Source organism: Saccopteryx bilineata, chromosome X (assembly GCF_036850765.1).
Source record: "Saccopteryx bilineata isolate mSacBil1 chromosome X, mSacBil1_pri_phased_curated, whole genome shotgun sequence".
NCBI lineage: Eukaryota > Metazoa > Chordata > Mammalia > Chiroptera > Emballonuridae > Saccopteryx > Saccopteryx bilineata.
Genome location: NC_089502.1, coordinates 48,094,526 through 48,104,781, shown reverse-complemented (window position 1 = coordinate 48,104,781; position 10,256 = coordinate 48,094,526).

Genomic DNA, 10,256 nt, shown 5'->3' with positions numbered 1-10,256 from the left:
AGTGATCAATGAGAAGTACTTAGGCAGAACACCACACAGATGCTACTATAATATCTATTCTCATCAATTCTCATTTTCCTCTTGGCATGTGAAGAGACTAAACTATAATTCAGATGGAGAAAAGAATAATGTCGTGTCCAAGAACCTAAAAAATGGTAAGGTTAATTAACTTTTTCAAAGCCACCTATCAAGACACAGACAGACTTGGAATTGTCATTTAATGTTTTTAACTCCATTTCTTTTTCTCAGCTTAGCAAATCATTATCCACACCTGTCTCTACTCCAAAAACAAGCAATATTATAAAGACTAGAAGCAGACTATAAAATACAAAAACCAATTCCGTAATAATTCATGTCAATTTTATCAGCTGGATAGCAATGAAAGAAGTGGTAAAGGGTGAGGAAAAAAATCACACAAATGCACACACATACGCGAGCAAGCAATTTTTTATGATAGTGCTACAGCCACAGAAAATATATTGTTTCTTGATAGTTAATAATTCTTCACTAACAATCTTTTAAATGTAAAATAAAACAGTTAAAAGTGTAAGTGAAGCATCACTTTCCTTTAAAATATAAAAGTACAGCTGCCGGCAAATTATTGTATCAGGTGGAGAGATCATGGGTATATGTACATCCATACCCACATGTATTTCAGAGTTGGTATGAATCCCTAATGTGGACATTAGAATATCGAATGAATAAAGTTATCAGAGAAGAGGTTTTGGTAGAAAGCCCATATTCATTAGGACCTAATTAGTTCCCAATAATTATATCAATTATGAAATGACAGCCAAATCAGCTTTGTGCTTTGTGAGATATTCTCATATCAGCTTCCTCAGTAGGCCTTTGTGAATGAAGACTGATAGGAAATATTAATTAAAAACATACCCAAAACAACATTAATTAGTGCAGAATGTATTCTACTTCATACCAGACAATCATCTCTCTTAGAAGTGATTTCATTCCATACTAATAGGTAATATTCAGATGCTAAAATGTAAAATGACCAGCATGTTACAAGATCACTTACTGATTTCAAGAAAACAAGAAAATGTTTTTATTTTAAAGAAAGTTAACAAAACAATAATAAAATAGCATCACTGTCAGTTATATAAATCAGAGAAATGTGACTCTTTTCTGCACTAGAACTTGAAGCAGGGGAGAATTTAGGTAGTTCCAAAGCCATAGAAACATATATCTTCCATGAAACAGGGTAGTGTATTAAGTATGTAGCCTGATTGTCTCGGTTTGAATCTGATGCGGCCACCTATTAGATGTGCCTTAGTTGCTTTACCTATAAAATGGGAATAATAATAATAGCATATACCTCAAAATAATACTATAAAGATTAAATAAATTAATCCATGCATAGCATTTGAAATAATGCCTGAAGTCCTCAATAAATGGTTAATATTTATAGTAGTACATGACATGTACAAAATTACATGGGCTAAAAAAGATAGGAAAATCACATATTTTTTCTTAAATGTCTACAATACTTTTATGACAGGCACTGTATACTTGATGGACACAATCCCAGCTGTACTAACTACCCCCAATGAATTAATCTTCTCTTTGTGAGATATTTCTTCTTTGTAGGCATTTTTGTATATTAGAAAATGAATAAATTCTAGGATCAGAACACTGTTCTCACCACTTACTTATTGTATAATTTTAGGCAATTTATTCACCTGACAGGTTTATTTGAATCTTAAGTGAGCTAAGGTATGGGAAAGATTAATTGCTTTACCAAAATCAATCCTTTTTCTCCTCTGGTAAGAGTGACTCTTACCAGTCTAAAATGTCAGAATTCTTTCTGGTAGCTGAGGTTCAATTTTTCTTTTTTTTTCTTTTGTTTTATTTGTATTTTGGGGGGAGTGTTTTGTTGTTGTTGTTGTTTTTGACAGAAACAGAGAAAGAGCCAGAGAGAAGAACAGATAAGTACAGACAGACAGGAAGGGAAAGAGATGAGAAGCATCAATTCTTTGTTGAGACACTTTAGTTGTTCAATAATTACTTTCTCCTATGTTCCTTGAACAGGGGGCTCCAGCAAAGCGAGTGATCCCTTACTCAAGCCAGTGACCTAGGACTCAAGCCAGTGCGGCCTTGGGCTTCAAGCCAGCATCCTTTGGGCTCAAGCCAGCTACCACAGGGTCATGTCTATGATCCCACACTCAAACTAGTGACCCCACGCTGAAGCTGATGAGCATGTGCTCAAGCCGGAGATCATGGGGTTTTGATCCTGGGTCCCCCTTGTAGCAGTTCAATGTTCTATCCACTGTGCTACTGTCTCGTCAGGTTCTTTGTTTTGTTTTTTTTAATACAGATATGTTTTTTGTCATTCCTTTATAAAATAAATAATTAGTAGTGTGTTCATATATATATATTATTTCATTCAATTTATACAACAAAATTAAAAATAATTTTTCTTTTCCTTTTTTATAGTGGATAATAGATTCTGTGGCAAATTTATTGAGATACAGGTTCTAGCTTTCTCTTTCACTGTATCCATGTCCCTTGCCAAGTCAAAGCATAGTGTCCTTTCACTCTGATTCTGGGCATTTCCATGTATGCTCTTAGGATTTGGGTTTATAAAGTATTTCCAGAAATTTGAAAAACAATTGCAAAATTAACCTTGTTCACACTTCCATGATTGCCATGAGAACGTTTAAATTGATGAATGATCAGAAGCAAGTGGCACAAATGTTAGACATCACAGTCATTTGATCTGAGGCCATCCTTGGCCAACCAACACCAAGCTGATGCTCAGACACGTGAGCAGGCTCAGCCGATATCAGCACAGCTGCAGAGATGACCAGCAACTGACTGCAGGTTGATGAGAAAGCATGGCCAATAATACCAAACCCAGCCTAATTCAGCAAAACATCACAAATTCATAAGCTTAATAAATGCTTATTGTATTAAGCAACAGAGATTTTGTGGTCATTTATTACACAGCCCAATTGAGGCAATGAATAATCAATAACTCAAAAAAGTAATATCACTTACACACAGTTGGTAATCTGAAATTTGAGCCCAAGTCTGTCTAGCTGAAAATCTCATAAACTATAGCAAAGGAAAAACATTTTGGTATGACTTGCAAGGACATGAGTGTTTAGAATGATAGCTTTTATGGTTTTCTGTCATAAAACTAATTAATATTTTCTTTGTTAAAACATATGAAGACATTATTTGCTCTCTTCTTTCTATAGTAAAAAAGAGCAGAATGAAAGCTTTGATGTGTTATATAATAACTATATTAAGAATCTTTTTAGTTAGATCTGGAAAACTAAACCTAACATTAAGATGAATTTTAATACAGACCAGAAGATATCTCATTTAAAGATTATAAAAGTTAGCCTGACCAGGTGGTCATGCAGTGGATAAAGCGTTGGACTGAGATGCAGAAGACCCAGGTTCGAGACCTTGAAGTCGCCAACTTGAGTGCAGACTCATCTGGTTTGAGCAAAGCTCACCAGCTTGGACCCAGGGTTGCTGCCTTAAGTAAGGTGTTACTTGGTCTGCTGTGAGAAAGCAATCAATGAACAACTAAGGTGTTGCAATGAAAAACTGATGATTGATGCTTCTCATCTTTCTCCATTCCTGTCTGTCTGTCCCTATCTCTCTCTCTCTCCGTCTCTGTAAAAAAATTATAAAAGTTAAAACAAGAATATTTTGCACATATTAAAAGAAATAACCCATTGCGGTTCATGCAATTTCACTACACAGAGTACATGCAGAAGATAATCTAATGATAATTCCATCTAATGAAAATGAGCCTCTTTTCCTTTCTAATTATATTCTGCAACTCCTGAGCTTGAATTTTTCAAAGGATAAGGATTAATTGAACTGCAAAAGGAAGTCAGAGCTAGTTTGTTTGTTTGTTTATTTATTTATTTATTTATTTAGTGAGAGGAGGGGAAGCAGAGAGACAGACTCCCAGAAGTGCCCCAACTAAATCTATCTGGCAAGCCCACTGAGGGGTGATGCTCTGTCCATCTGGAGCCTTTGCTCTATTGCTTGGTAACTGAGCTATTATTAGTGGCTAAGGAGGAGGTCACAGAGCCATCCTCAGTGCTAGAGGGCCAACTCACTTAAAACAATAAAGCTATAACTGCAGGAGAGGAAGAGGGAAGGAAGGGGGAGAGGTGGAGAAACAGATGGTCTCTTCTCTTGTTTGCCTTGACAAGCAATTGAACCCAGGACATCCACATGTAGGACCAATGCTCTACCACTTAACCAACTAGCAAGAGTTCAGTTTATTTATTTAATGCAACAATTTTTTTTGAAAATATATGCCAAGTGTCAAGCATTGTTCTTCCAATGGTTGTATTATAAAATGGATATTCTGGACAAAATAGCCAGAAAAAGTTGGTTGGTTTGTGATGGGTTAAAATAATTTTTTTATGAATTTTTTTATTACATGTGTAATTTGCTTCACATATTTTGATTTACTTTTATAAGAAGCATCTCAGCTGAGCTATAAGACAACTTTATAGAAAGGATTGTTGTTTTTCATAGCCTTTAGAAAAGTGAGGGTTAACTTTGTGATGTGGTTTTCTTAAGTTCTCAGAGATAATATATATTATAAATTGAATTTTAAGCTAGTCCTTTAATTCTAGCCTTTTGGGCTCTTGACTTTGACATACATTATTTCCCAGAGTAGAAATGTAAAATAGCATGTAGAAAGACAAAACTATTTTTATATTTTATGGAATCTGCTTGTAATACTGTAGTTAATTTTATCTGTTAACTGAGACACAAGGTAACTGGATATTGGGTCAAACATTACTCTGGGCTCATCTTTGAGGATGTTTTGAATGAGATTAACATTTGAATTAGTAGACTGAGTAAAGCAGATTGTCCTACTTAATGTGGGTGGGCCTCATCTAACCAGTTCAAGGCTTCAGTAGAAAAATATGCTGACCTTCCCATGAGTCAGAAAGAATTTCTTCTTACTGAAAAGCCTTGATCTAGGACATTATTTATTCTTGCCTTTGGATTCAAAAATTAAAACATCTGCTCTTATTGGATCTCAGACCTGCGGGCCTTGGGAATAGAACTGCACCCTCAGCACTCTGGGTCTCCAGTTTGCTGACTACAGTTCTTAGGACTTTTCAACCTTCCATTCAAATGGAAAAAAAAATAAAACTGACATTATTCATATATGACATGATACTGTTCATAGAAAACCCTAAAGACCCTGCCAAAAAACTACTGGAAGTGATAAATGAATTTGGTAAAGTAGTAGGATACAAAATTACTATTCAGAAATTGGTGCCATTTTTATACACAAATAATAAGCTATCCAAAAGAAAATTCAAGAAAACAATCAATTTGCTATTGTATCAAAAATACATTAATAAGGTACCTAAGAATAAATGTAAACAAGGAGGTAAAAAACCTGTACTTGGAAAAGTATACAATACTGAAGAAAGAAATTTAAGAAGACACAAATAAGTGGAAACACATATTGTCTGTATTTATGGATAGGAAGTATTAACATAATTAAAATGTCCACACTACTCAAAGCAATCTATAGATTCAATGCAATATGTATTAAAATATCAAATACATATTTTATTTGATATTTTAATAGAAATTAAAGATCAAAAACATCTTAAACAAATATTTTAAGAATTTATATGGAACTAAATATAAGACCCGAAATAACCTCAGCAATCTTGAGAAAGAAAAACAAAGTTGGAGGTATCACACTACCTGACATCAAAGTACACTATAGGCCACAGTAATCAAAATAGCCTGGTACTGGCACAAGACCAGTCATATATTATAGATTAATGGAACAGAACAGAGAACCCAGAAATAAATCCATGCCTTTATGGTTAATTAATATTTGATAAGAGACAAGAAAATATAATGCAGTAAAGACGATCTCTTCAATAAATGGTGCTAAGAAAAATGGGCAGATATATGCAAAAACAATGAAACAAGTCCATCAATTTACATCACACACAAGAATGAACTCAAAATGGATGAAAAACTTAAATGCAAGTTACAAAACCATAAATATATTAGAAGAAAACACAAGCAATAAAAATTCAGACATCTCTCTTAGCAATGTTTTTTTTAAAATTTTATTTATTCATTTTTAGAGATAGAAGAGAGGGAGACAGAGAGAAAAAGGGGAGGAAGGGAGGAGCAGGAAGCATTAACTCCCATATGTGCTTTGACCAGGCAAGCCTGGGGTTTTGAACCAGCGACCTCAGCATTTCAGGTCAACATTCCATCCACAGTGCCACCACAGGTCAAGCAGCAATGTTTTCCATTATATATCTCTTTCTGTGAGGGATACAAAAGGATAAATAAATAAACAAATGAGACTACATCAAACTAAAAAATTCTGCAAAACAAAGGAAACCAACAAAATGAAAAGGCAACCCACTGCCATTAGGGTTTGTAATACACTTTTAGTTTATGTGACACTAAGAATGACAAGAAAGACTTTAATAATAGCCTTGGACCACACATAAAATGTTCACAGCAATTATTGCATTTGAAATCTTATAATTTACTTCATCTCTTCCAATTATTTAAAAATATCTATGTAACTTGTATTGCTTGGTGTATGATAGGAAGTACCTCCCTCAGAAATAGGCAAGCAATGTGTGTGCTTGGGGCCTTGTGACTCTGAGATCCCATGTTTATAAATGTCTTCTCCAAAAAACTTAAATCTCTTACAATTACTGGCCAAAAATACTTTATAAACAGGGCACAGTGAGTTATGTGAGAGACCATATAGACTTTTATCCTTATTTCTACATTTTGGATGATTCTCTAGACCTATAATCTATGCATTGGACCAATGAGATGTCCCAAAATGGTTAAAGACTCTACAGAGTAGTTCCAGAGCCATGTGGGCTTGTTTTATTTCCAAAAATTCATTTGGCCTCATGGCTTACCAAAAGGCTTACCTCCTGCTGGTTGGACAGGTATTTCTTTTATTGGATTGCATGAGATCAAGCTGAAATTGCATTTGTTATCATCACTTATTTGGAAACTGTATTACCTTTGAGAGAAACATTGGTTCAGTGGATGATACAATAGGAGTAATGAAATAAAGAACATTAACTAAAATTATATTAGGGAACTCCAGAATGGCGATGATATTCTCAATTTAGTAACTTTTATATCCAACAGAGGACACCTTCAGAGTTGTAAGCTACTGAAGATTAGCCACTGACCCTTGGGCTTGAGCTGCCTGTGTGAGCATGGGCACTAACTGTTCTTCCTCCATATGTCTACCATAAGGCTTACTGTACAGCACTTAAAGTCAGTGGAGGTGAAGGAGGCAACCCCAGTTGTTGGCACCCATAGCAGTAGCCTTACCTCTTAATAAGCCATGAACAACCCACTAAGCAGTCCTCTAAATGAGCATGTACCTATATTTTCTGAGAGCTGTTAGATATTTGCTTCATTTTGTCTATGGACCCTCCCAATTAATGTTCTCTTTTGCCTTGATGTAGTGAGACTGTGTTCTCCCAGATCAATGTTAATTAACACCTGGTAAAAAATGGACATGCTTATATTAATGAGAAGACCCTTTTCACTATACCCATGAGATCGTTACTCTACTGATGCTATGTAGAAAACAAGAGTTTGATCAACATTGAAAGGAATCACATTTTTAAAAAGGTAGCAGTTGCAGCTTGAGCGCAGGCTCATCTGGTTTGAGCAAAGCTCACCAGCTTGGGTCCAAGGTGGCTGGCCTGAGGAAGGGGTTACTCAGTCTGCTGTAGTACCGTGGTCAAGGCACATATGAGTAAGCAATCAATGAACAACTAGGGTGTCACAACAAAAAACTGATGATTGATGCTTCTTATCTCTCTTCGTTCTTGTCTGTCTGTCCTTATCTATCACTCTCTCTGACTCTCTCTCTGTCTCTGTAAAATAAAAAAAAAATAAACAAAAAATGTAGCAATTGCAGCCTGACCTGTGGTGGCACAGTGGATAAAGCATCGACCTGGAAATGCTGATGTTGCCAGTTTGAAACCCTGGGCTTGCCTGGTCAAGGCACATATGGGAGTTGATGCTTCCAGCTCCTCCCCACCTTCTCTCTCTGTCTCTCTCTTCTCTCTCTCTTTCTCTCTCCTCTCTAAAAATGAATAAAATTTTTTTAAATGTAGCAATTGCAGCTTAATAAGATGAAAGGAAAACATGGTTAGAAGAAGTATTGTTCTACAATTTTGCTAAAAAAATATGACTAACGGAAAATAAGCATTTACATTTATTGAATACTCTAAGCAAGACTTGCATTAGTGATTATCACCAACTTTATCACACTGTCAACCATCAACAAAATGAAAAGACAACCTACTAAAGAAAGAACAAATTTGTCAATGATAAATCTGATAAGAGGTTAATATCCAAAATTTAGAAAAATTCATACTACTCAAAATCAAAAAACAAACCAACTTAAAATTTTTCAGAGATCATGTAGATGACCAATATACAAATAAAAAGATGCTCAACATCAATAATTGTCAGAGAAATGCAAACTAAAAGTAGAATGAGATATCACCCCATACCTGTCAGAATGGCTGTTCTCAATAAATCCCCAAATGACAAGTGTTGGCCAGGATGTGGAGAAAAGGGAACCCTTGTGCACTGTTGGTGGGAATGCAGATTGGTGCAGCCACAACAGAAAGCAATATGGATTTACCTCAGAAAATAAAAAATGGAACTTCCTTATGACTCAGTGGTTCCACTTCTTGGAATATATCCAAAGAAACTTGAAACACTAATTTGAAAGAATATATGCACCCTTGTGTTTATTACAGTGTTTTTACAGTAGCCAAGATCTAGAAACAGCCCAAGTGCTTATCAGTACATGATTGGATAAAAAAAGCTATGGTACATTTAAACAATGGAATACTACTCAGCTGCAGAAAAAGGGAACCTTACACTTTGCAACAACGTGGATGGGCCTGAATAACATCATGCTAAGTGTAGTAAATCGATCAGAGAAAGACAAGTACCATATTATTTTACTCATGTGGAATTTAAATAACAACAACAAACAAACAAACAAATAGATACTGACTCCTAGAGAACAGAATGAGAGCTGTCAGAAGAGAAGGGTATTGCAGGCTTGGGTGAAAAGGGTGAATGGATTAAGAAAAAATAATATTATAGATGCATACAACAGCACCATGTTTAACAAAGAGAAAGTGGGCTGAAGAGGTAGAAGAGAGAATATGGAGAATGAATGATGATGGTGAAAACAAACAGACTTTTAGCAGAACTTACTTTCTATAAAACAAATAGACTTTTAGCAAAACTTTTTCTAAAAGACTCCCTACCCTTGGCCTTGGGGCTATTTTCGTAGGCTGTGGCCTTGGGATAGTTTTGCAAGGTTGCAGGTGTACCCAGAATGTTTCTCCCTGAATTAATCCTATAGATAAACATTGTAAATGAGTTTGTTTTACTGCTAGGCTTCCCCTCCTCCCCATACCCTGGCCAGAATGTAATTTTGCCTTTAAAAACTTGCTCCTGAGTGTGTTTGGGGTCCCGAGTTTTTTGAATGTTAGTTCCCTCATTGGTCACTGGCTTTTGAAATAGACTCCTTAATTAAGTACTTAATTGTGTGTCAAACATCTGTTTCTCACTGTTTAAATATAACAATGGAAGGAGATTTGACTTGAAGTGATGAACACACAATACAATATATGGATGATATATTATAGAATTGTACAACTAAAATCTATATAATTTTACTAAAAAATGTCACCCAAAAATTCAACAATACTTTTTTTAAAAAGTCTCTTATTGCCCTGGCTGGATAGCGTGGTTGGTTAGAGATTTACTCTGAAGAACAGAGTTTGCTGGTTCAATCCCCAGTCAGGGCACATACAGAAACAGACCAATGTTCCTGTCTTCCTCTTTCTTCCTTTCTCTAAAATCAATCAATAATTTTTTTTAGATTTTCTTACTTTGCTCCCTCCTATACTCTATAAATTCTCTCCTCAGGCTCTTATCTGTGGGAGTATTTGTATATAACCATTTTCAATCTGGTGATGCCTGATTCAAATCAATTATTGTTGAAATAAACTCTTAAATTTTTTAAAAAAGGAAAAGTAAACTTGAATTATTTAAAAAAATAAAAGCTTTTAGATGAAACTATAATGAATCAAGAGAGAATTTTTAAAATATATTACATTAATCTTTCCCTACCTTCCCCCACATTTACTTAGATAACTGTATGAAAAAAGCTTCACAAGCATTTAATGCTT